This window comes from Vulpes vulpes, chromosome 11 (genome assembly GCF_048418805.1).
Source record: "Vulpes vulpes isolate BD-2025 chromosome 11, VulVul3, whole genome shotgun sequence".
NCBI classification, from domain to species: Eukaryota; Metazoa; Chordata; class Mammalia; order Carnivora; family Canidae; genus Vulpes; species Vulpes vulpes.
Window position 1 is genome coordinate 89,550,527 of NC_132790.1, and position 27,738 is coordinate 89,578,264.

The window sequence follows — 27,738 nt, forward strand, 5'->3', positions numbered from 1 at the left end:
TCTGTAAGTTTTGCCTGTATACTTTGATGCTTCCTTTATGTGGCAATGATTTTGTACAAGAGAGAATAGGAAGATAAGGTAACCTTTTCTCTAGCAAGATCGATCAAAATTATTGATGATTGGGAGGCACTAAAGCATGCCTCCTTACCAGACATGCTCGCTGTGTGCAGTGCTGCTCGAGGTTAATTGTGCAAACACAAGATTCCTGATAAACTTCATGTCACGCGAGTCCCATGAACAAAGCGCAGTGTGCTTAGCAGTGTGCGTACTGCATCACTGAATATATTCCTGATTTCTGCCTCTGATAGGGCACCAATGAGAATGGAAGCCTCCACTCGGAATCTTACACATCTCATGATTAGAAGAATTTCCCACAGACTAGCTTTAGGCTCAGTGCATTTCAAGCCTTGTTTTTCTAACACTACCCACAGACGTCTGAAGCCTGGTGCCATAGGACACATCCACCTTTGATTCAGCCTTGTGGCACTATTCTTGTGAGTCCTCCCTGCGCTGGATGGCCAGCCACGACTTGCCCATGCACAGAAGTGACTGCGGACCACACACACTTACCCTACTCAATATAAACTAAATGCATTCCCAGCCCAGCTTCCCTGTAGTCAGATCCCCCAAATGCCCACTCCAGGGCCACTTGACCAGGGGAGAGGTACAACTGAGGGGAAACAGTAGTGGAAAGAAACTGTCATCAAACCCAACTGTGGTTAAAATATATTCCTTCTGCAGATCTTGCAAAAACACAGGACCATGGGATCATGATGCTGGGTCTCTTCCCACGGCCTCGAAAGGGCCAGAGCAATTGAGGGGCCTGAAGCTTGAATTTCCTCTGCTCCAGAGAGTGGGCCTCTGACTGTTGTGGGGGTAGGCTGGGGGGACTGGAGGGGGCAGGGCGGGGAGGCACAGCTCAGAACCTCAGACACCTGGCTCAAGCTCTCCAGAGCCTTTCCTGTGAACACTGCAGTTCCTAGAGCTTTAGGGTCTTCCCTTTAACTCCCCCGTAAAGACTCCTTTGGTCCCCTTGCAGTCCTGTTCTCCAGGTGGGGGAGGGGAAAGCAGGGTCAGAAGCCACCAGTTGGCAGACTGCTGGCCTGTGAAAGGAAAGTGGTGCAGAGACAGCTTGTTTAAAATACCTCCGATACTTCAAAAATCAGTGTCTTCTGGGCATGAATAGCCTCTTCTTTCTAACCCAGGGGGTGAAATGGGTAGCTATTTATTGTATGTGGAACTGAGAAGAGCCTCTGGTGGGGACTCACTTTTGATTTTCTCTGACTAGAAAGAGCCATTTGATCTATTTGAAGTCAGAGAGAGAGAAGGAAGGTGGGAGGGAAAGGGGTCAGGGGGGAGAGAGAAGGAGGGGTGAGGAGAGAGACAAAGGGAGAGGGGAGAGTCACCCTGTGGCCTCATGGATAAGGCATTGGCCTCCTAAAGTGAGAAGGGAGGAAGGAGGCAGTGCAAGGAGAGGGCAGGGGAGGGGGGAGAGAGAAGTCCAGTTGGAGCCCAGCAGGCCAAGGGGCACCGAGGGTGGAAGGCTAGAGGAGGAGGGAGAGGGAGGACATGAGGGAGGGGTAGGGGAGAGAGAGAGTGGAGGGTGGGTTCAGGCCCAGCCTCCCAAGGCGGGAACAGTGAGGCACGAGTGTGGGGACACCCTGGCCCTCTCTCTCATGAGGCTGGGTCATGTTCAAGGCTCTGTGGGGCCTGAGCTCCGTGGCTGATGCTGGGAGCCTCCAGGAGCCTTTATTTCTCCATAAGCCCAGATCCCCCATCTCCCCGTGCCCCTCCCCAGAGGGCTCCCTGGCACCTGTTGAGCTGTGAATGGAACCCCGGGGCCTTCCTGCTGCTGCATCTGTTTAGGGCCTCTTTCAGGTTCCCTGTCTAGAGAACCGGAAAGAACAGAAAATCGAATTTCACAAGAAACCCCATATTGAAGGTTTGAGGCAGTACTGAGGTTTTCCGCGAAAATTTGAGCTTTCCTTTCCAGCAGCAATCAAAGCAGACATTTCTAGTTTCAATTATTCCAGCAGCCAGATGGAGCTGAGGAATGATGGCAGTGGATTAAGTTCTTCAGTTTTATGGGGGACTCGGTGAAGAGCCCCGCAGAGGCCTGAGAAATGCTGTTCTACTGGGAGCAAGAACAACGCCTCCTCCCTGCTCCCGTTTCATGGAAGGTCAGGGTCTGCTCCTGGGACCAGGCCCGTAGCCCTTCTTGGCCTGGAGCAGACTAAGCATCTCGAGTGGCTTGAGGAAAGAGAAACTCCATAGAAGTTACTTCCCTCCTGGGGCAGCTGGGGTGAGCAGAACACATGTGGTTCCTGCCCTCACAGAGCATGCAGTTTGGCAGATTGAATTAGAAAAACCTAAAACATTTACTGTCATAAGAACAATGCCTTCTTTTACTTGTGATTTTTAGCTCCTTTTGATAAAAATCTTGCTAAATTATATTACCTGGCTCCTTGCCTCCTTAAACAGGGAGTGATGGGGATACTCGGATCTTTACTGGAGGTCTCAGCATCACCACTGGCCCCATAAAGTCTAACACTCGCTGTGTTATAATGATTTCCAAGTGCTATATGAACCTCTTTATGCCCACGTTAAATGGTCCCTGGCTACTATTCTTTCTCTTTTTAAAATTCTTATCATCTGCCAGTTAGATTGCTCTGATTTCCTGCCTGCAACCGTACATTCGCAGATGAGCTCTGTGCTCCCTCCTACCTGTTAATTCAGCACAGAACTGATTACCTGATGGTCAAATTTAATACATTTTTTCAAGTTTATAATACACAGACAAAGACACAGACACAATAAAACAATAAAACTGAAACATTATAGAAGTCCTTACAAGTAAAACACAGTTGTTGTCTGCCCTACTCTCTGCCCTACTTCCCCAGACTAACTCCCCATTGCTTCCGAGGGCAATTTTCTACCTTTTCTCTATTGTGGCTTATAAACTGACATCAGCATGCCTGGCACCTTCACACAGCATCCCCAGGGTTAAGCAAACATGCCAGCTGCCTCTGTACCTCTTATTCTTCTGTTCAAGAAAGCAAGTCAGAGTGTGAAAGTGGCATTCTCTTAGGGTTAACCTTGAATCCACTCACTCTTAGGTATGAAAGATCATTTACACACTATGGGCTTTGAGAGATGAATGGAAAGAAGACACGATGTCACACAGCTTGTGGTGCCATGTGTGTTCGCAGCGGCTCCCCAGGTAAGAGATCACAGGTATATGGGACGAAGTCCAACCTCCTTAGGTGATATCCAAGGCTCTTTTGCACTGTCCTGTGGTGTTAAGCTACCCTTTCTGTTCATCTGATCTGGACACGGCGCCCCAGGGGTGCTAACTGGACCTGTCTTTATTTCCGAGCCCTATTACTCAGTAGGATCCTGGAGCTGTAGCCCTACCCGGATCTGCCAGTGCCTCTCCCATTGACTGAATCCTCTCCCTCCAAACTCCAGCATGGCCACCACTGGGCATCTCTGGTGCACCACCTCCTTTCCTGAACTTTCCACTACTGTCCCTCCCCTTCTGATTACCACCATGGACCATCCATCTTATTGCCCTACATTGGTTTGGATCCCCCATCACATAATGTTTTTGCTGACTTGGACTCTAAGTAGCTGTATATCTCCAACTCTGTTTTCTATTCCCAGACCAAACCCTTTCTCTGGCACCTGTGATCACCTTGCTCTGACTATGGCAACTCTGGCCCAACCTGTGTTCACCTGTCTGGTTATATGCAGCCATACAGGCCAAGCCAGTGCTCTTTATGATATACTGGTCCTAGCTGGAAACCCAGGACTCACAACTACCCTATGGTTGTTGAAGTATCAGTGAAACACAGCTCTTCAGAGCCTCTCACTGCCGTGCGATCTGCATCACTCACTGTGCTCCCTTTTCCTCATTAGCACAATGGCCATAATAACAGAACATGCTACCCAGGGTTCTGGTAAAGGTTATATGGGAAAATACTTATGAAAGTGGTTAGCTTAGGACTTGGTACCTAGTAAGCTCTCAAGAAATGTTAGCAGCCATTGTCCTGTTATTATTTTTATTATTATCAGTACTTAAAAAGATTCGTTGGAGCCAATGCTCACTACCATGCTCACTGGTAACTAATTTCAAGATCAGCCCTCCTAGTCCCCAGCTGTGCAATGGACAACCCTTGAAAGTATAGGAATACCTACAGTTAAGCACAGTGAGTGGCCAGTGCACATCAGGGATTTCATAGTAAAACATCATTTCTATTTAAGGAGAGCCAAATTTCCCAGATTGGAATTTATTCCAAACTTCCTGGCAGGCTGGTGGAGTAAGAGGGCAATGAAAAAGGAAAGGAAGGTGTCTGAAGACCAAGAGCAAGAGAAGGGTATGGGTGGAGCTGAGCAGAAAAACTGGAGAGAGACAGAAGGTGAAAAGGAAGCACCAGGTGGTTATAGAGAGAGGTGCGCGTGGTAGGGAAAGAATTGCAAAGGTGCCTGCAGCTTTAGAAAGGGGAAGCCAGGGGTGGATGGATGGACAATCACACAGCCCCCAAAACATTTATCAAAATACAGAGAGATGAAGAACCAGAAAGAGATTATAAAGCAACTAGAAAGACTGGTTAAAATTTTATACAATGTTTTGCATTCCTGATGTACCTTTTAATTTTAAGCGAGTCGAGTGCTGCCTCTATGGTATTCAAATGAAAATGAAAGTGAGCTTTGCAGATATTCCCAGCTGTGCTCTCAAACATCTCACTCCGGGTTCCTCATTTACAATGAGCATCCAGCTCCATTTTCAGAGCAAAACACATCTCTGTGCTACCATAATGCACCTTCCTTCCTATCGCACCTCCATTCTTTGGTGAGTTTTATTAGACATATTGAAATCTCAGGATGCTCCCATATCCAGTCATGGCCGAAAAGAATGCTCCAGAGTTGGGTTTTTCTTGGAGGGGAAGCAAGAGGAGTAACTAACAAAAGGCTCACTTTTCCCATTAAAGTCAACAAAATCCATTCTGATCCTTATCATTTAGCACCTCCAGAAAAGCAATGAAATATTTCTAGGGCTTAGTCTTATTGTGTGAATCCCAATAGTCCTAGGTGCAATTTTGGTTCTTTGAGCCCCTGCTGACAGGGGCCGGGTGGTGGGGGAGGAGAAACCATTTTCTCTAAGAATTGTGTTTGACTGCTAAGTATAAAAAAATGACATTTTCAATAAGGGAAAAGTGACTGGATATTAAGCACATAAATATTGCAGGACAAAGGAAGAGTGTGCAAGACACCCCCAGAGAGAGGTTTGGGGACCAGCATGTAGCTGTGAGAACATCACACAGGGGCCAAAATCTGGCGCTTCATCACCTCCATCCCATCTCACTTGAGTAAATAACTAGTGGAGCTTGAGTATGACCAAAATTAGTTTAATTAATCACTCAAACATTTTAAATTTGTTTTGAGGAAATAAGAACATGAAACTAAAGTACACAAAAAAACTCATCTCGCTTCATTCCATTATTTCTTTTTCTTTTTTTTTTTTTTTAAAGATTTATTTATTTATTTATGATAGAGATAGACACACACAGAGAGAGAGAGGCAGAGACACAGGAGGAGGGAGAAGCAGGCTCCATGCTGGGAGCCCGACGTGGGACTCGATCCCGGGACTCCAGGATCGCGCCCTGGGCCAAAGGCAAGCGCTAAACCGCTGAGCCACCCAGGGATCCCCCATTCCATTATTTCAATGTGGCACAATAGTTAAGAGTTGGGACCATGGAGCCAGGCTGTGTGAGTTCAAATCTCATTTCTATCAGTTACTGGATTTGTCACCTTGGGACAAATTACTTAAACCTGTTTTCTCAGAAATGAATGGGGATAAGAAGTGTGTGTGTGTGTGTGTGTGTGTGTATTATATATATATGTATAATATATATAAGGATAATATAAGGATATTAATATAATATCTAATATTATATTAGATAATATAAGGATAATATAAGGCTAATTTAAGGATATATATGGCTAGTATAAGGCTAATATAAGGATAAAATAAGTTTATACATATAAAGTGTATAAAATATTGGCTGCCACCTCCAAAGCTCTCATGAAACATTTGCTGATGTTCTTATTGCTCTTGTTATTGTTAGGAAAAAATTTGATATAGCCTGCACTGGATGGTAAATACAATATAGGTTAAAGCCAAGAGTAGATTTTTCTATAAATGACATAGGCCAGGATGTAAAGGTCAATGACAGGATTCCTGTCCTCAATGGCCCAAGGTCTAATAGGGAGACTGGCATTGGAAACAAAGAGCTATGGTATGGTGAGGTCAGCTTGGTACACAGAGTTATTTGAGCACACCAACGAATAGCCCACCCAAGATGGGCTGTAGAGAGGTTGGGTACATTTCACAAAGGAGTAGGACATTGAAGAGTGAGTGTTGTGGAAATGCCTGACATTAAGGTTTTTGACTGGTAGTGCAAGTGCCTGACATTAAGCTTTTGTTTGCTGAGGCATCCATTTCAAAATATATCCGTCTTGAATAAACATATTGCCAGCTGTATGATACAGCTACGAGCTAAACAACCAGACAAGGAATTAAGCTGTCCCATTCATGAAGTTTCCCCTTTCAGAAAGCCCTGGGTAACCTAGATGACTGAGCACTTGAGTGATCCCACTTCTGATTTCCCATGACCTAGTTCTTGCTCTTATGCTTTACATTAGTCATTAAAGAGTGAAAAAGTGAAAACCTAGATACTCCACGTTGGACCCTTATAAAGGCAGAACCCCAGGTTCTGCTCCTTCTCTCTCTCTGCCCACAACCTTGCTGTATGGCCTCAAGCATATTGAGTATGCCCTCCAGGATGTGTAAGTAATAAATCTTATTCCTCAAAGTTCTCTGATGCTTTTTTTTTAAAGATTTTATTTATTTATTCATGAGAGACAGAGAAAGAGAGAGGGAGAGACATAGGCAGAGGGAGAAGCAGGCTCCATGCAGGGAGCCCGACATGGGACTCGATCCCAGGTCTCCAGGATCACACCCTGGGCCAAGGGCAGGCGTTAAACTGCTGAGCCACCCAGGCGTCCCAGTTTCCTGATGCTTTTTGCTGAAGTGCGGGCATCCTGAAATCATGATGAAAATCACAAGGGCTGGTTCAGGCACAACATTGGCCCTGGTGGAGAAAATGTCTGTGGGATCTCTGTATGAGTAATACAACCAGGTGTGTGCTTCAGGCATTCCTAGCCCACAACATCACTATCAATAGACTTGAGCCATCACAGCAGAGGTTAATGGTGAGTGAAAAGGAGGGTGGGAGAGGGCACTGCTGGCTGAGGGCACAGCATGGGCAAAAGCATAGAAGTTTAAAAGTACCAAGGAGGTTTAAGGCATGGTAAATAGCACTGTGTGGCTAGACTGTGAAGGTTCAAGCAAGGTGAAGTAGGCAGTTATTTTGGGTGAGAACAGAAAGTAACTTGAGGAAAAATTATAAAGGGCCTTGAATGCTCTGCTTAGGAAAAGTTTCTTTCTTTCTTTTTTCTTTTCTTTCTTTTTTTTTTTTTTTTTTTGCTTTTGTTTTTGTTTCTTGCAGGCAGTAGGAGTTGAAATAATTAGATTTATGTTCTAGAAAAATCACTGGTGGCAAAATTGTGATATTAAGCAACTGGAAGCATGGGTGCCTGCATGGCTCAGTAGGTTAAGCATCTGCCCTCAGCTAAGGTTATGATCTTATTGGATGGGACCCTGAATCAAGCTCTCCGCTGTGGGGAGTCTGCTTCTCCCTCTGCCCCTCCCTCCTGCCTACTTGTGTGTGTACTTTCTCTCTCTCAAATAAATAAATAAATAATTTTTTTTTAAAGAAAGAAACTGGACGCATGAAGGTTCATCTAGTAGTAGACTATTGTGATAGTCTGCCCAAGAGTCCATTAGAGCCTAATGGAAGATAGAGTTGGTAAAGAAGAGATGGATCTGAGGCATGTATATTTAGAGGGGTGGTGGTGTCACATGCCAAACTGACCGTGAAGTGAAGGAGAGGAAAGTGCTGAAATGTTTCTGAGTTTCCACTCAGGATACCAGAACCGTTCACCCCTGCCATTAACCATATTATAGGAGAAGTATGTGTGGGAATTTCTCCTGAGGCATATATCCTGTTAGAAAAATGAAACAAGCTCAGGGTCAGGTGGGGTCTGAGCATATCTATTGTGAGTGAAGCAAGGTTAGCTCTACACATTCTTATTAGCTCCAGAAAAATAGCCTCTCCCCCCCTTCAGAGTTTTGGCTATTTGCTGTCTGAAGTGGAGGTTGAGATCAAACAGTAAAGTCTAAGGAATAAACGAGGTATAATGGATGTTTCAAGGTCAAGATCAGTGGACTGGGAATGTTAATGGAAGCTAGAGAAGGGTGTGTCATGCTTGGTATTTGAAGACAGTTTGGGCTTCTTATTTACAGAGAGGCTGGTAGGAAAGAGGCTCAGGAGAGTAATTTTTCATAACCTTGGAAAGAGGTGAACATTTTCTGAACAAATGTAGTAGCAATAGATGCAGAAAATTTCGGTTTGGACTAATATGCACTACATGGGACAGAACCACGTGGGAGATACCCAAATGTAGTCAGCGTGGGCTCAGTATCAGGGAAAATAACAGCCCCCCCCCCCATTTCTTTCTTGCTTTCAGGCAAAAGATGATTATATCAGAGGTGTGATAGTGAGTCTCTTGGTCAGCAACTGGGTAGGTGATTTTATACTTGTATCAGAAGACTGGGTTTAGAGCACAAAGGTTACTGTGTACTGAGAGGCAACCCTGATTTTAAATTTGGGAAGTGATAGGGTGACATATGTGCCAGTGAAGTGAAGAAAGAAAAGGATGTTCTACAATGTGGGGACATGAAGCATGTGAGATGACTGCGAACTCCCATAGAAGAGTAAGACACAGGTCTGGGGATGCTGCTGAGAGCAGAGCTGCCACTCTGGGTTTCCACAAGTGCATGGACACACTGTCATCTGTTGGTTTCCTGATTGGTTTCCTAGGTTACACTTTCCCATATGTGGGACATGTCTGATTACCAGATTGAAACCGGCTGGATCAAGGTTCATGTGATATTCCTGTCCTTGCGTCCAATGGCTGCCCACATTTCTTTTTTTTTCTCCTAGAGATTATGCATCATCATGCTGACCTGAGTAACAAAGGGTCTGGTCTCTAACCTTGTGCTGACACAGTTTACTGAACATACCAGCTAACAGCTGATAAGAGCTACACAGCATAATCATCAGGAGTTAGGTATCCTGACCAGCTAGTCCCATCATTTATGTGTGTGACTGCTGCCAAGAGGCTGTGCCTCAATATCCTTTTTAATAAAATGGAATATGAATAGTAACTATTCCAGGAGTGACTGTGAGATAATGCATTCAAGGGGCTCAGCACAGGGCTTCACCTAGAAAGTGCTTAGAGGTGGTAGCTGCTATTCTTGCTAAGGTGGTTGTTGATGTTGTCTTTGCTACGTAGGCCTTTTGAATGAAGAGTTAGCTGTGACTATCTCCAGCATGAGAGTTATGTCTTAGGGGCACCTGGGTGGCTCGGACAGTTAAGCATCTGACTCTTGGTTTTGGCTCAGGTCATGATCTCAGAGTTGTGGGATCAAGCCACACATTGGGCTCTGCACTCAGTGTGTAGTCTGCTGGAGATTTTCTCACCCCATCTTTGCCCCTTCCCTGGCTCGCACGCATGCTCTCTCTCTCAAATAAATAAATACAATCTTGAAAAAAAAAAAAGAGTTATGATCTTTTCCTCAACTGATCTTAAAGTAGGCTTTCCTTGTGAGTCTGGCTCCATTGAAGGCTTATTTACAGTGTAAGGAGTAATTAGAGTAGGTGTGCTTTGGATGTGTAGATGAGCCTTGGGGCTAGTGTTTAAAATGTCTAACAATTTAGAAATACATCCAGGAACATATAAGTAGATGGAAAACATGTTCTTTGAAAAATAAACACCAATAAACAAGTACATGTCACAGACACAAATACAGATCTACATCCTGTTCTTTAAGTTTGGCAAGACTTCCTCTGAATTTGGAGGACTTAGTTCTGCCAAGATGTAAGCTAATTTCAGGCTGCAGAATACAGTCAATCAGAAACTGGATTGAGACTGAATACTTAGACTAATTTGTTTTGACCTAAGCCATAAGCGCACTACATCCTTTGGTGGGAAGATAGATGCAATAGCTTATCAAGTTACTGGGACTTTCTTCCCTAAGGCTTCACTCAGGGTGCTCTACTTGGGCAATTAGGGATTTATCAGAGCCAAGTGCATATTCCCCAGAAAAACTATCCTTTCAAGTGGATTAGCTTGTTTAAATTCTAGTGTGTTTCTGTGTGGGGCATCTTCTTAATGTCAAACTGAAGATGTTATATGAGAAAAAAGAAGACAACTTATTACTGAATATAAGGTTGTTGTAGGAGTCTGCTTTCTATGTTGGTATGAAACTAAAAGTGGTCGAAAATAAATCCCAAACTGTCAGAGGTCTGAATGAGAAGTGGAAAACTTAAAACCTAGAAACCATGATGGTTATTTCATAGTCAAACAGGCTCATATGGCAGTACCAAAAGTGCATCTCCTCTCACTCCAAACCATCCCCAGCTATTAAGAACTCCTGGTGTAATTGTGGCCTAATCCCAGCTCTCCCTTAAAGACCATGCTTGGTGTACAATGTGGGTTTGAAGTGTCATCTCAGGGCAAGTCTTTATATTGTTATTCTTTGATGTGCTCGGGCTTCAGTGGGAAGGAGCTGGATGGGAATGTGTTCTCTGGATACGAGGAACATATTTTCTCTATAGAAATCATCTACCAAAATCAAGAATGAACTTCAACAATGAAGGGAAATAAATGGAACATACATTTAGGGAAGCATAAAATTCTTTATGCAATAATGCAGGAGAAAAGGTGACTCAGTCAAAGGAAATGATGACCAGGAGACATTTATGTGAGATGGTGTCCTGAAAGTAATCAAGGGGAGAACAACAAAACTTTGCAAAGCTGATGGACATTTACCTACAGCACAAATGATGAAAAAGCTTAATTCCAATGGTTGGTTCTGACCTCTTCGTCCCCAAATGATTTTACTTGTTAGTAGGGCAGGTGATTTACAAGAGGTTTTGAGAAAGCTACTTACCCAAATTATGACCTTCTATAATTTCTAATCTTAAATTTCCTTAGCATGAACTAAAGCTCTTCATTCCTCATTGAGGACTAGACATAAAGGCAAAAACTTGGGAGAGGTAATATTAGGGTTTGTATGCACCCAAGGTACAAGTGAGTGGATCAAATGGACTCCTGAGGAATAAAATGGAAATAGGTGAGAACAAATCCCAAGGGCAAAAGGACACTAGGTTTTGAGAGGGGCACTGAAGTAAGGGAGGCAGAGGATAAAAAGCTAGTTGGAGCTGTAAAAGTATAACAATAGCAGCTGACTTCTATTGAGTGCTTATGGAGTGCTAGAACGTGCACTAGGTAATATTTGTGTATCACCTAAAGCATATGGAGGTTGGGAAGAAGATCTGAAGTTATCATTGTAACACTACACATTTTTGTAATTAAAGATAAAAAAGAAAGATTTATAATCCATTTCTATAAGTTAGCCATTAAAAAACCCTTGCAACTGGGTTCTGCAATAGTTTTTCATCAGTAAATCGTTTGCTTCTGGCTATCACCAACATCCTAGAGATGGTAGACAATTACTAATTATGTATTCTTAAAACATGAAAAAGTAGCCAAGGAAGATTGTTTCACCAACACTAATACATCACTGAAATAGACATTAAAATAGCTTTGGGATAAATAATGGTTACCAAAATCATTTTAGCTCACATTTGGAAGTAGATTATTGTCTATAACCTCCACAAACAACTGGAATCTCACTCTCCTTTGGGATACTTACCACTTTGGAAGGCCATGTGATGCCTTTAATAATTAGTATCCAGCTTTGTGATACACCCCTACTACCTTTTTCAATAAAAACACTTTTTGCTTATTCCAAGAAAAATTAAATCAGAAACACTAGTCTTAATATTGCATTATCTTGCTTTTTTGCTAAACATGAATAAATATCTTAATTTTAAAAGGGAAATTGACAGGTAGAGATAATGGGTAAGCTAGGAAGCTGCTATTGCATGACTCATCAAAAGAGAGGAAAATAATTTGTTTCTTGCTGAGAGGGATTAAAGTAAATCACTAGAAAAATAATGTTTTTCTCTGACCAAACCAGCTGCTATTACGATGAGGCTGAGGCACAGGCTTGCATTTAGGGCTGTGTTGAAATGAAATTGAATGTTTAAGCTTTAAAAAGTAAAAGAATTCATGGTTACTGCTAGAATTATATTGAAAAACTGCACTTTGATTTCACAGTTAAAGGGTTAAAATCAGGGATGTGAGACAAGAATTAATGAAAATGCCATTGGGAAGAAGTTGTCTTAGAGCAGATAAAAAAGGGGAAGACGAAAGGAATGGATAAAAATCTGCTATAAAACAGGTTTTCAAATTACCATGAAGATTGCAGAAAGTGCACAGCATGGGAACAGAATTAGCATCAATTTGGCAGAAAATGAAATAATGAGAGTTAAGTGAATGCTCATGGCAAATGCAACATTCAGGCTTTTTCAGTCTATCATTCCAGAAGATCATGATGACAGCTTAAACAACTATTGATATGAACTGATATTTTTCCTGACACCACACTACCTAAGCCCTAAAAGTATATACCGGCTAGGACAAGTGGACTCTTTCATTAATTCCCCTCTTTACTGACTTCTTTCATACATTCATGAAATCCTGGTTGAAGATATACGATGACCATTATTACATGTTAGATATTTTGATAGATATAAAAATGTGTTAAACCAGATACATCCTCCAAGTACTTATGCTGAATTTCATTAAGTCAAAGGTGCCATCAATTACGAAGCACACTATCACTTTATGTATTTCTAAGAAGAAACGTGCTGCTAATTATATTTCTGATACTCTTCATTATAAGACACATCTTGACTTTAGAAATGGTAAGATGTGAAAAAATGTGCAGTTGGAATCAAAGACACACCCACACAAAATAATCAAAATCCAGTGCTCGATAACAACACCAGACCATTAAGCACACCAGCCTCTGGACATATGAGTAGTATATTACCTGCCCCTTCCTTGGGGAAAAGTCTAAAGAGATATTTTAAAATCTTTTATCAAAATGTTCTCGTAATGCTTGCAGATTAAAAGATAATACATTCCTGCTCTTAATTCTATGGCAAACAACTCTAAGTCTCTAGGTGAAATCAGAGCTGGGACTAGGTGAGGTAAGCGAGGCACCCTCTCTCCATGGGCTACGCAAGTGCTGAGCATTTGTCTGATCCTGAGAGTGCAGATTTTTGCATCCTGAGGGCTAGGTTTGCCTCACTAACCCTAACTCTGACCTGGGTGGAATAACCTCACAATTGTTTTTGTTGCCTCACAATTGTTTTCACTTGCAACTCTAGACTCTCCCCCTCTCCCCCACCCTGTTCTGGGCTCCAGGATGCTCCCTGATGTGGACTACATTGAATGCATTCTCTTGCCCTCTAACTTTGGATTGCTTCCGGCCTAAAGGAAGCAATGGCAGGATATTGGGAGGAGGGAAGAGAGAGGGAAGACAAGATATTTATACCTCAGGCTCCCTCCTTGCCAGGTCACCAAGGTTGTCTGTCTCCCTCTCCCAAAGCCTCAGCTTTGAATTGGGCAGCTGCTCTCCCTGGGTTCTGGTCAATACTTCTCTCTGCACTTTTGAGTAAAGAGTGTTGACTGCTTCCCATGGATTCTGATCCTGGGGTGCTGCACTATCCCTCATTGGTTTTCTAAAACCAGCCCCTATCTTTGTAAATATCCCCTTTATTAATTTTCTTTAAATGACTCAGTTTGGCTGTGCTACTTGTTTCCTTCCTGCATATGGAAAGTTTCACATCCATAAGCATGCAGCTATAGAAAGGTCTCGCTTGAACTGGGAACTTTAAGTTTATAGGCATTTGAAATTTCTTAAGAAACTCCTGAATTTAATAAATCTTAAACAGAGCTTTGTTTCCAGCCTTAAAGTTACAATAATGTTTTTGTTGTTGTTGTTTGTTTGTTTTTTACTATCTCTCTAGGGAGCCTGAATATTCCTGCCCATTTGACATACGCTGTCCCAAGCCCTAGGCAGGATCAGGTTTTCACAGGGAATTTATATATAAGTTGTGGCGTCTGCCAGTTGCAGATGTGAGGAGTACGGATCATACCATAAGACCTAAACAGGAGGAATGAAAGTGTTCCAGAGTAGAACCCACTTATTATGCCCAATGGCAACCATGCTTTATTAAATGCTCCAACTTAAACTACTGAACTCTGTAGAAATGTTAACCATTCTCAGAAGTCTTCTAGAAACTGAAATTGTACCCTAGTGGCGTAGTAATAAGGTGGAGCTCACTAACTCAGGCTCAGCAGCCTGGATCCTGCTGACCTTCCTAACAGTGAGCTTGGTGGAAACAATTCACATCAGGCTCAGAACTACACGTGTAAGGGACCTCAGATCATGTCATCCTACCATATCACTTTAAAAATGAAAATGCTAAGATCCATAAAGATTCACTTGGTAGGGATTACTTGGCAGAAGGTATTAGGTAGTAAGTAACAGAAGCAAGACTTTAACCAATTTTTTTAAAGATTTTATTTATTTATTCATGAGAGACACACAAAGAGAGGTAGAGACACAGGGAGAGGGAGAAGCGGGCTCCCTGCAAGGAGCCTGATGTGGGACTAGATCCCAGGACCCTGGGATCATGACCTGAGCCAAAGGCAGATGCTCAACCACTGAGCCACCCAAGTGTCTAACTTTAACCAGTTTTTAGATTCAGGTTGTTTCCTTTCAACTTTGTATGCTGCCTACCTGAAGCAAACAAATTAATAAGCATGGGGAGATGATAAAACCTTTTAAAATCACTTCAGTGAGAATGAACTTTCAGGAGAAGGAAAGATTAAAACATGGAAATTAGTAAAAGATGCCTATTCCCCAATTGTCAGCATATAACAGTACAGAGTGAATTTGAAATTTAAAAGCAAGATGGCTATAGTGTGGTGTGATGTGGTCTTTCTCAAATTCTGATAATTCACGTAGCGCCTTTGTGAATTTTTACAGAACTGAAAGTCACTTGTACCATTATTTCTTCAGTATTTTTTTCTTTCTTCCATTTTGTCAGTTTTGCTTCATGTATTCTGGGGTTTTCTTCTTATCAACATATTTATAACTGTTATAGATTTCTGATGCATTGAGCCTTTTTATCATTATAAAAGGGTCTTTAGTAACATGGTATGTCACAGTCCATTTTGTTGGCTATTGGTATACTATTCCAGTTTTTTTTTTTAAGATTTTATTTATTTATTCATGAGAGACACAGAGAGAGAGGCAGAGACACAGGCAGAGGGAGAAGTAGGCTCCATTCAGGGAGCCTGAGACGGACCCGATCCTGGGTCTCCAGGATCACGCCCTGGGCTGAAGGCGGCGCTAAACCCCTGAGACACCGGGCTGCCCCTCCAGTTCTCTTACAGTTACTGTTTTCAGGGTATATCTTTTTCTATCTTTTGCTTTTTAGCCTATTTGTATCTTTGAATCTAGTTGGATCTCTTTTTTTTTAAATTTAGTCTGATGATCTCTGCCTTTTGATGACATTATTTACTTCACTCACATATAATGTTATTATTAATATAATCAGGTTTACTTCTGCCATTTTACTATTTTCTCTATGTCTCATATATTTTTTATTCTTCTGTTCTTCCTTTATTGCTTTCTTTGGTAGTAAATGGATAATTTTCTATGTTTTTAAAAAATTTCTATAATGGCTTTTAAAATATATTTTTGGAGTTATTTTCTTAGTGATTGCTCTAGGAATTACATGACACATCCAAACTTATCAGACTCTATTTCAGATATATACAACATTGATTCAGTGAGATTTAGAAAATTTGCTCCATTCTATGCTCTTCTCCTTCCTTTGTACTATTAATGTAGTATATAATGTAGTACACAATAGTAATGTACTATGTAATGTAGTATATAATGTGGTCTCACATCTATATATATTTCAAACACAATATAGTGTTATAATTGTTGATTTACATAGTTTACATAAAAATGAATTACATAATGAAAAAGAAACTAAGAAAAAACCCAGAAAAATATTAACAAAGTTTTTGTATTACTCTTCTTGTTTACCATTTTTGGTACTTTTCATTTCTCCCTGTGGACTGAAGTTAATATCATCTCATGTCACTTCCTTGCTTGCTCTATGCAGTCTCCTTTCCTGTTTATATTATTATTGTCAAATATATAGCTCTATATGCTATAGGCCCCACAACTGAATTTTATAAATATTGTTTTAATCCTCTTGTTTTTAAATTAATTACAAAAAGAAGGGAAAGGAAGTATGTAATTATGCTGTCTTTTATAGTTGATGCATAATTTTCTTTGCTAGCATTTTTTCAGTTATTCATGTATATTAAATTACGCTCTAGTGTAATCTCCTTTCAACTTAAAATAATTCCTTTAGAATTTTTGAAGGTAGGTCTGCTAGCTACACATTCTCTGTCTTTGTTTATCTTAGAGTATCTTTATGTGTTCTTCATTTTTGAAAGATGATTTTGCTAGTTATAGTATTCTTGGCTAACAGCTTTTTTTGAAGCACTTCAAATATGTTTTTATTTTATTTTATTTTATTTTATTTTATTTTATTTTATTTATTCATGAGAGACACACACAGAGACAGAGACACAGACAGAGGAGAAGCAGGCTCCTCGTGGGGAGCGCCATGTGGGGCTCTATCCCTGGACCTAGGATCATGCCTTGAGCCGAAGGCAGTTGCTCAACTGCTGAGCCACCCAGGCACCCTGCACTTCAAATATGTTATCTACTATCATTTGGACTCCATTGTTTCTGATAAGAAGTTAGCTGTTATTCATGTTGTTGGAATTTTCTTCTATGTGATAAATCATTTTTCTCTATTACTTTCAAGACTTTCTCTTTGACTTTCAACATTTTTATTGTAATATATTTATATACAACTCCATTTTGGTTTTCCTACTTGGAGTTCATTGAACTTGGATGTATAGATTAATGTTTTTCATCACATTTGGGAAAATTTCAGTCATTATTTCTTGAAAAACTCCCCCTGCCTTTCTTTCCTCTCTTTCTGGTGTTCTCATTACATGCATGTTGGTGTGCTTAATAGTGTCTCAGAAGATCTGTTCATTTTTCTTTTTTTCCCTTTAGTTCTTCAGATTGAATAATTTTTAATGACCTATCATCAAGTTCACTGATTCTTTCTTCTTCTAGCTCAAATTATAGTTGAGCCATTCTAGTGAATTTTCCATTTCAGCTACTGCACTTTTCAACTTTGGAATTTCCATTTTTTAATATAATTTTTATCTCCTTATTGGCATTCCCTATTTGATGAGTCATTGTCATCATACTTTCCTTTAATTATTAAATGTGATTGGAGTTAGTTGTTTGAACATATTTATAATAGCTTCTTTGAAGTCTTTGTTGCCTTCATCTGGGCCACCTAAATGCTGTTTTGTTGCTTTGTTGTGTTTATTGTTGTTTTTCTGTACATAGGTCACACTATCCTCTTTCTTTCCATGTTCCATAATTCTGTATTTTAATTAGCTCCCTTTCCCACTCCCACTGTAAGTTGATGTTACCTTTTCTTTTTTTTTTTTTTTTTGGTTAGTTTATTGGTTTAGTGGCTTACCTGGACAAATTATGTAAAACCTATTTCCATTTTGGAAGTTCTGGTCAGCTTATGTTTTAGAAGTTTAGTTTATCTTAAATAATATTTATGAAATCATGATTTATTATGTGAGTTACATAGTTAATATCCCTTAATCCTCAGTATACCATCAGGATTCATTGGACCTAATTTTAGTTTTTGAGGTTTTTTAAAAATTTTATTTATTTATTTATTCATGAGAGACACACACAGAGAGAGGCAAAGACATAGAGGAAGAAGCAGGTTCCCCACGGGAAGCCTGATGTGGGACTTGACCCCAGGACTCTGGGATCATGCCCTGAGCCAAAGGCAGACACTCAACTGCTGAGCCACCCAGGTGTCCCAGTTTTTTAGTTTATTTTTTGAGTAGTTCTATTTATAAGTATTGATATTTCATGTCTTGTAAAAATTATTTCTTATACTTCCTCCAAAATACAAAGAGAGGTCCTATTTATGTAAGCAAATAAAATATTATTTTTTCCTTATAGTTACTACATAGGTCCATTGGATCCTGTTAAAAATCTAAGATATATTATAAACTGATAATGATATTTTTTCCATCTCTTGAAAAATTTTGCTATTTTATCATCCAAAAATGATGTCATCATTATTTAGTGATGTTAAAAAATACAAAATTAATAAGAAGACAAGAAGACTGATGGGAGACCTAGATATAATAGTGAAATTAATCATCATTATTTTACTATCCTTCAGTTATGTTACATCTGTCAAAAAGATGTAAAAGAAGACAGGAGCCAACTTCTGGGGAAGACGGTGGAGTAGGAAGATCCTAAGCTCACCTCATCCCATGGATACAACTAGATAACACCCACATTAGCATCAATAACTCAGAAAATAATCTGAAGACTAGCAGAAGACTCTCCACAGCTAAATGTAGAGAGAAGGCTCTCTTATCTAAGAGAGTAGGAAGTGTGGAGATGTGGGCAGGAGCTAAATGACTTGTGGGTCTGTCTATAGGAGGGAGGATGCCATCAGCTCAGAGAAGGGAGAGAAACAGACTCTCACCCCAGGCACCCCAGGCACAGGAAACTGACATGGGAAAAAGAGTCCTCATAGCATTTGGTTTTGAAAACCAGAGAGGCCAAGTCTCACCAGTTTTTATAATCAGTGGGACTTAATACCTGGAATTTTAAAAATCAGCAGATTCAGCTTTGGGAGAATCAGAAGGGTGAGAAGAAACTGAGTTTCCCCCCTTAAGAATAAAGCATAACAAATAGCCTTGCCGAGATAAAGCATAGAAGCAGCAGGTTAATAAATGCTTGGGGTATTATGGGAGGGAGATTTGTTTACTAATCTCAGAGCATATGCTGGAGGAGCAGTGATTATTGGGAGCCCTCTCCAGGAAATGAAGGAGCTGGCAGGAGCCATTTCCTTGCCCTAGGCCCCAATCTAGACCCGCTTATACCTGTGGGACCAGCAAAATGTCCACCCTTGCTCACCTAACTTGCTAACAGTGTGCCCCACCCCCACATTCTCTGTGGACATGCACCCTCCAACCAGGCCTCTGCCTCAGTTCCTTCCCACAGCAGACTCATGCAAACTTTGCTAATGCCACTTGCCCTGCCCCCATGTTCTCCTGCCGACCTGCCCCCTCAAAAGTGTTCTTGGCTGGAGCCCATGCAATGCAGTGCCACCAACCTAACAATGTACAAGCAGCTGTAAGGGGGGTAGCACCACCCCAAAGTGCCCCTGAATTGGGAAGAGGGGAAGATAACCACACACAAAAATATGACTGCATCATCAGCAGTGGGTAGGGGGCAGACATCTGGTCTGACTACAGGCCACACCCACCAATAAGAGTTTCTTAGGAGACAAAACAGAAAAAGTACCTGCAGTTTATGCTACTGCATCTCTGGCAAATGCCTGCTCTGACTCAACTCAAGCTCAAGGTGGCCCCAGACTGGCCCATTAATAACACAGGGACCTACAACAGGCAAAGAGCTATTGTGGTTGGTTGGACTGAAGGCAAAAGTGATTCAGCCAACAACATCAGGGCACATCCAACAAACACAGGAGACACCCCTGAAGCACCAGGTTCTGGTGAACAGGAGATATTGCACTGCAGGGAACTATGGGGTTTTTTTTCATTCCTAAGGCCACTAATTTCAAGAGCAGGAGATACAGCCGAATTTCCTAACACATAGAAATAGACACAGAGAGTTAGGTAAAATGGGGATATAGAGGAATATATCTAAAATGAAAGAACAGGACAAAATCACAGCAAGAGACCTAAACAAAAACAGAGATATGCCTGATAGAGAATTTAAAGTAATAGCCATAAAGATACTCTCTGGACTTGCAAAAAGAGTGGAAGACCTCAATGAGACCCTTAACAAAGACAGAGAAAACAAAAGGAACCAATCAGAGATGAACCCAATAATTGAAATGAAAAATACACTAGAGGGACTACAGCAGACTAAATGAAGCAGAAGAATGGATCAGTGACCTTGAGGAAAGAGTAATGGAAAGCAACCAAGCTGAATAGGAGAGAGAAAAAAAATAAGAAAAAAATGAAAATAGACTTTGAGAACTCATTAACACCATCCAGCATAATAACATTCACATTATAGGGATCCAAGAAGTAGAAGAGAGAGCAAAGGGGGCAGAATATTTATTCAAAGAAATAATAGCTTACAACTTCCTTTTTTTAAATAATTATTTATTTATTTATTTATTTATTTATTTATTTATTTATTTTATTTATTTATGATAGTCACAGAGAGAGAGAGAGAGAGAGAGAGAGAGAGGCAGAGACACAGGCAGAGGGAGAAACAGGCTCCATGCACCGGGAGCCTGACGTGGGATTCGATCCCGGGTCTCCAGGATGGCGCCCTGGGCCAAAGGCAGGCGCCAAACCGCTGCGCCACCCAGGAATCCCCCAACTTCCTGAATCTAGGAAAGGAAATAGAAATTCAGATCCAGGGCATAGAGTCTCCAACAAAATCAATCCAAGGAAGTCCACACAGAGACATAGAGTAATTAAAATGGCAAAAGTAGTGATCAAGAGAGAATTTTTAAAGCAGCAAGAGAAAAAGACCAACAGTTATATACATGGGAAATCCCAGAAGACTATCAGTTGATTTTTCAGTAGAAAGTTTGCAGGCCAGAAGGGAGTGACATGATATATTCAATGTGCTGAAAAGAAAAAAACCTACAAGCAAGAATACTCTATCCAGCAAGGCTATGAACAAAAGTTAAAGGAATTCCTTACCACTAAATCAGCCTTACAAGAAATATTAACAAGGCCTCTGTGAGTGGAAAGGAAAGACCATAGGCAGGAATAAGAAAATTAGGAAAAACAAGAGCAGAAAAATTAAGTATATGTGTAAAAATAAGTCAAGGGATTCACAGAATAAAAGGATGTAAAATATGATACCATATACCTAAAAAGTGGGGGGAGGGATGAGTAAAGAATTGGTTCAAACTTGAGGGACCATTAACTTAATATAGACTGCTATATACATAAGATATTATATACAAACCTAGTGTTAACCACAAATCAAAAACAAGTAATAAGTATGAAAAAAAAGAGAAAAAAATTCAAGTATGTCACTAAAAAAAGCCAGCAAATTATGAGAAAAGAGAGCAACAGAAGAAAGGGACAGTGAACTACAAAAGCAACCGCAAAACAAGTAACAAAATGGCAAAGAGTACATACCTATTAATAATTACTTTGATACTGGAGGGGAGGCGTATAGGGGAATGGAGTAGCTGGATGATGGACATGTGATGTAATAAGTACTGGGTATTATATAAAAATGATGAATCACTGACCTCTACCTCTGAAACAATTAATACATTATATGTTAATCAGTTGAATTTAAATAAATAAAAAATAGTTACTTTCAATGTAAATGGACTAAATCCTCTAATCAAAAGATATTGGGTGACAGAGTGTATAAAAAAAGCAAGACCATCGATATGCTGCCTACTGGAGCCTCATTTCAGACCTAAAGACACATGCCAATTGAAAGTAAAGGAATGAAAAGCATTTATTGTGCAAATGGAAGTGAAAAGAAAGCCAGGTAGCAATACTTAAACATCAGAAAAAATAAACTTTAAAACAGAGACTGTAACAAGAGACAAAGAAGGACACTACATAATTATTAAGGGAACAACCCAACAAGAAGATATAACAATTATAATTATTTATGCCTCCAACATGGGAGAACCCAAATACACAAAGCAGCTAATAAAAAACATCAAGGGAGTAATTGGTAGTAATACAATAATAGTAGGGGAGACTTTCACACCCCAATTTCATCAATGGATAGATCATCCAAACAGAAAATCAACAAAGAAACAATGGCTTTGAATGACACACTGCACCAGATGGAGCTAACAGATATATTCATAACATTGCATCTTAAAACAGGAGAGTACATATTCTTTTTGAGGCACATGGAGCATTCTCCAGAATAGATCACATTAGGCCACAAAACAACTTCCAACAAGTTCAAAAAGTTTGAAGTCACACCATACATTTTTTCCAACCACAACACTATGAGAGTAGAAATAAACCACAATAGAAAATCTGGAAAGAACACAAATACACGGAGGTTAAATAACATACTACTAAACAAAAAATGGGTCAACCAAGAAATTAAAAAAAAACAAACAAACATGAAAGCAAATGAAAATGAAAACACAATGATCAACATCTTTAAGATGCAATAAAGCTGTTCTAAGAGGAAATTTTATAGCAATACAGGCCTCCCTCAAGAAGCAAGAAAAATCACAAAAAAATAATCTAACCTCAACCCTAAAGGACCTAAAAAAAGAAGAACAAAGAAAAGCCAAAACAAGTAGAAGGAAGGAAATAATAAAGATTAGAGTAGAAATAAACAAAACAGAAACTAAAAAATAGAACAGATCAATGAAACTAGGAGGTGGTTCTTTGAAAAGATCAACAAAATTGATAAACCTTTAGCCAGACTCATCATGAGAGAGAGAGAATGAGAGAGAGAGAGAGGACTCAAATAAAATCGGATGAAAGAGGAGAAGTCACAATCAACACCATAGAAACACAAAGGATTATAAGAGAATATTATGAAAAATTATATCAACAAATTGGACAACCTAGAAGAAATGGGTAAATTCCTAGAAACATATAACTTCCCAAAACTGAGTCAGGTAGAAACAGAAAATTTGAACAGACTGATTGCCAGCAGTGAAATTGAATCGGTAATCAAAGAACGCCCAACAAACAAAAGTGCAAGGCCAGATGATTTCATATGTGATTTCCACCAAACATTTCCACCAAGAATTAATACTTATTCTTCTCAGAATATTCCAAAAAATAGAAGCTTCCAGATTCATTCCATGAGGGCAGCATCACCTTGATACCAAAATCTGATAAGGCACTACAAAAAAGGGAAATTATAGGGCAAACCTCTGATGAACATAGATGCAAAAATCCTCACCAAATATTAGGAAATCAAATACAATAACACATTAAAAAAATCATTCGCCACAATCAAATCGGATTAATTCTTGGGATGCAAGAGTGGTTCAGTATTTGCAAATCAACATGATACATCACATCAACAAGAGGAAAGATAAAAATCATACAATCATCTTAATAAATGCAAAAAAAGCATTTGACAAAGTACATCAATTCATGATAAAAATCATCAACAAAGTAGATTTAGAGGGAACATGGCTCAACATAATAAAGCCACATACAAAAAAAACCCACCACTAACATACTCAATGGTGAAAAACAGCTTTTCCTCTAAGATTAGGAACAAGATAAGGATGTCCACTCTCACCACTTTTACTCAACATGGTACTGGAAGTCGTAGCCACAGCAATGAGACAAGAAAAAGAAATAAAAGGCATCCATATTAATGAAGAAGAAATAAAACAGTCACTATTTGCAGATGACATGAAATTATATATAGAAAACCTTAAGGCTCCACCAAAAAATTACTAGAACTGATATGTGAATTCAGTAAAGTCCCAGAGGATCAAAATCAATATATAGAAATACATCGCATTTTGTACATTACTTATGAGGCAGCAGAAAGAGAAATTAATAAAACAATCCCATTTGCAGTTGTACCAAAAATAACCAAATATCTGAGAATAAACTTAACCAAGGAGGTGAAAAACTTGTAATCTGAAAATTGCAAACTATTGTTGAAAGAAATTTAAGATTACAAAAAGAAATGGAAAGATTCCATCCTCATGGATTGGAAGAACAAATATTGTTAAAATATCCACACTACCAAAAGCTATCTACAGATTGCAATCCTTATCAAAATACCAACGACTTTTTTTAGAGAACTAGAAAAAAATAACACTAACATTTGTATGGAATCACGAGAGACCCTGAATAGCCAAAGCAATCTTGAAAAAGGACAATACTGAAGAAGGCATCACAATCCCAGGTTTCAAGATATACTACAAAGCTGTAGTAATGAAACAGTATGGTATTAGCACCAAAATAGACACATAGATCAACAGAATAGAATAGAAATCCCAGAAATAAATGCATGCCCATATGGCCAATTAATCTTCAACAAAGTGGGAAAATATGCAATGGGGACAAGACAGTCTCTTCAACAAATGGTGTCAGGAAAACTGGATAGCTACATGCAAAAGAATGAAACTGGACAACTTTCTTACACCAGATACATAAACAAACTTGAAATGGATTAAAGACCTAAATATGAGACCTGAAACCATAAAAATCCTAGAATAGAGCACAGACAGTAATTTCTCTGGCATTGGATGGAGCAATATTTTTCTAGACATGTCCCCCAACGCAATGGAAATGAAAGTAAAAATAAACTATGGAGACTAAAATAAAAAGCTTCTGTAGAGTAAAGGAAATGATCAACAAAACTAAAGTACAACCATTTGAGAGAATATTTGCAAATGATATATCAGATGAAAGGTTAGTATCGAAAGTATATAAAGAACATATACAGTTCAATACCAAATAAACAAAGGATCCAATTAAAAATAGGCAGAAGATATGAACAGACATTTCTCCAAAGAAGACATACAGATGACCCACAGACATAGGAAAAGATGTTCAACATCACTAATCATTAGGGAAATGCCTATGAAAACCACAATGAGATATCACCTAACACTTGTCAAAATGGCTAAAATCAAAAACACATGAAACAACAAGTATTGGCAAAGATGCAAAGAAAAAGGAATCCCCAGTACACTGCTGGTGGGAATATAAACTAGGTGCAGCCACTATGGAAAACATTATGGAGAATCCTCAAAAAAATTAAAAATAGAATTACCATATGATCCAATGATTCTACTACTGGGTATTTATCCAAAGAATACAAAAATACTAATTCAAAGATATATACACCAATATGTTTTTGCAATATAATTTACAATAGCCAAATTATGGAAGCAGCCCAAGTGTTTATTGATATATACATATATCAATAATATATATATGAATAATATTCCACTGTATACATATACACATAAAATGGAATATTATTCAGCCATAGAAAAGACTGAGATCTTGACATTTGCAACAACATGGATGGATCTAGAGAGTATAATGCTAACTGAAATAAGTTAGAGAAAGACAAATGCCATATGATTTCACTCAATGTGGAATTTAAGAAATAAAACAAATGAACAAAGGAAAAATGAGATAAACCAAAAAATAGACTCTTAACTATAGAGAACAAAATAATATTTACCAGAGGGGAGGTGGATGGGGAGATATGTGAAATAGGTGAAGGGGATTAAGGTTACACTTATCCTGTAGAGCCCTAAGTATTGTATAGAATTATTGAATCACTATACTGTACACCCGAAAATAATGTAACATTGTATGTTAACTATACTGGAACTAAAATTTTAAAAAATTATTAAAAAAAAAAAAGACCAGAGACACTTTCCTTGTAGTCTCCTAGCTTTCATTGGATGCAACTAAGAATGCAGAATTTTTTCATTTTTTCACCCATAATAACAAAAAAGAAAAAAATTACAATGAAAGGTATTTCACAATTATTAGACAAATGAGAAGCCAAATATAAAGAGACATCAAAACTCTATACTCTAGGGATGATGGTCAAATTGACTGTATTAGCAAAATCTTATGCCATAACTCTCCAGATAACAATGTCCTAGATTAATTATTTTATTTTATTTATTTTTTTAGATTAATTATTTTAAACTCAAGAATGCATAAGTGATGAATAGAATTCTAAGAGAATAAAGGAAATATGGCATTCCCATTTATTTAGTCATTGAACAGAAAGAACTTTGTCATGTAATATTTTGCAACAAGAACTTAGATTATCCCATGTTTCAAAAGGACATATCCATTATTCTTTCAACTTTTATGATGTTTTTGTGTCAAAATTACTCGATATGATTTATAAGTGGACAAATGCTGAATCAGGAATGTATACAAAGATGAGTGGAAGGAAATTAAAATAATTCAAAAGACTCATTATTCTAATTGCTGTTTGTAAATCTAAAATGGAAATGTTTTGTAGTTTGGAATTTAAAATATGGCCTTCTGTTCAACAAAATTAGGATTAATCAAAAGGTCTTCCCAAATCTTTAAGTTTTTCATTTTGATAATGCAAGTACAAGAAAACGATCCATAAGTAATGATAAGATAGAAGCTCTTAGTTATGAATTTTAAATCTGGAATAAGTTTTACGGCGGTATTTAATTTACAAATTAAATACCTTCCAAGTGCATGTATGATAGTTGATGAGCAATTAGTTGAACTCAGAGAATGTTGCTCATTTCAGATTTTTACTTTCTTTCTTTCACAAAATACTGTGTTTGATGTTTATATTTTTTTTATCAAAATTTTGAATAAAGGTGCTTTTCATTATCCTTTTATTCTTCTGAAAATTATTTGTAAAATGTCTTAAAATATAAAAAAGTTCATCATTGTACCACCTATAGTACTGCATTCATGTAAATGACACATTAGACACAGAAATGTGCTAGAGTGCCTGATGGTTTTGGAACCAAGATGACTCAGTTTTAATTTTGGCCCCACTCCTTTTAGCTGTGTGACCATGGACAAGAATCCTCCCTTCTATGAATCCTCATTTATTCATTTATAAAAAGAGGGTAATAGAGTCTGCTCTGCAGAGTTAGCATCATATTCAGTGATTGAGTGATGAAGACAAGGCATCTAACATATTTACTAGGAAACAATAGGTGGTCAATAAATGCTTGCTTCCTCCTTTTTTCTCCTTAATATTGATAATCTTTGTTGAGGAGGAGGCATGACTAGATTATGACTAATAGAAAAATAGGTCTGGGAGATCCCTGGGTGGCTCAGCGGTTTGGCGCCTGCCTTTGGCCCAGGGCGCAATCCTAGAGTCCCAGAATCGAGTCCCACGTCGGGCTCCCGGCATGGAGCCTGCTTCTCCCTCCTCCTGTGTCTCTGCCTCTCTCTCTCTCTCTCTCTTATGTCTATCATAAATAAATAAATAAATAAATAAATAAATAAATAAATAAATCTTTAAAAAAATAGGTCTGGCTCAAAATGAACATCACAAATAGAGGAATGGTACTGTGTGTGTGTGTGTGTGTGTGTGTGTGCGCATGCACGTCCATGTGCTGTACACATGCTCATGTGTTTATAGGCATACAATTAAATGAAAATAACAAATCTTAGTGGAAAAATGAGATAAAGACTGTTTATGCATGAATGAAAGAGAAGTGGAAGGATTATATCATGGGAGTATGATGAAAATTTCCAGGCCTGATAGAGACATTGATGTGCTACTCTCTTATTTATTTATTTTTTTTTAATTTTATTTATTTATGACAGGCACACAGTGAGAGAGAGAGAAGCAGAGACACAGGCAGAGGGAGAAGCAGGCTCCATGCACCGGGAGCCCGACGCGGGACTCGATCCCGGGTCTCCAGGATCGCGCCCCAGGCCAAAGGCAGGCGCCAAACCGCTGCGCCA

At 39.1% G+C, this 27,738-nt stretch overlaps 1 protein-coding gene across 2 annotated transcripts in view; it reads right to left on the reverse strand.

Moving 5' to 3' along the window:
- The window catches only part of SLC9A9 (solute carrier family 9 member A9), a 537,539-nt gene that overhangs the window by 116,702 nt on the left and 393,099 nt on the right, over nucleotides 1-27,738 (reverse strand). The window lies entirely within an intron of this gene.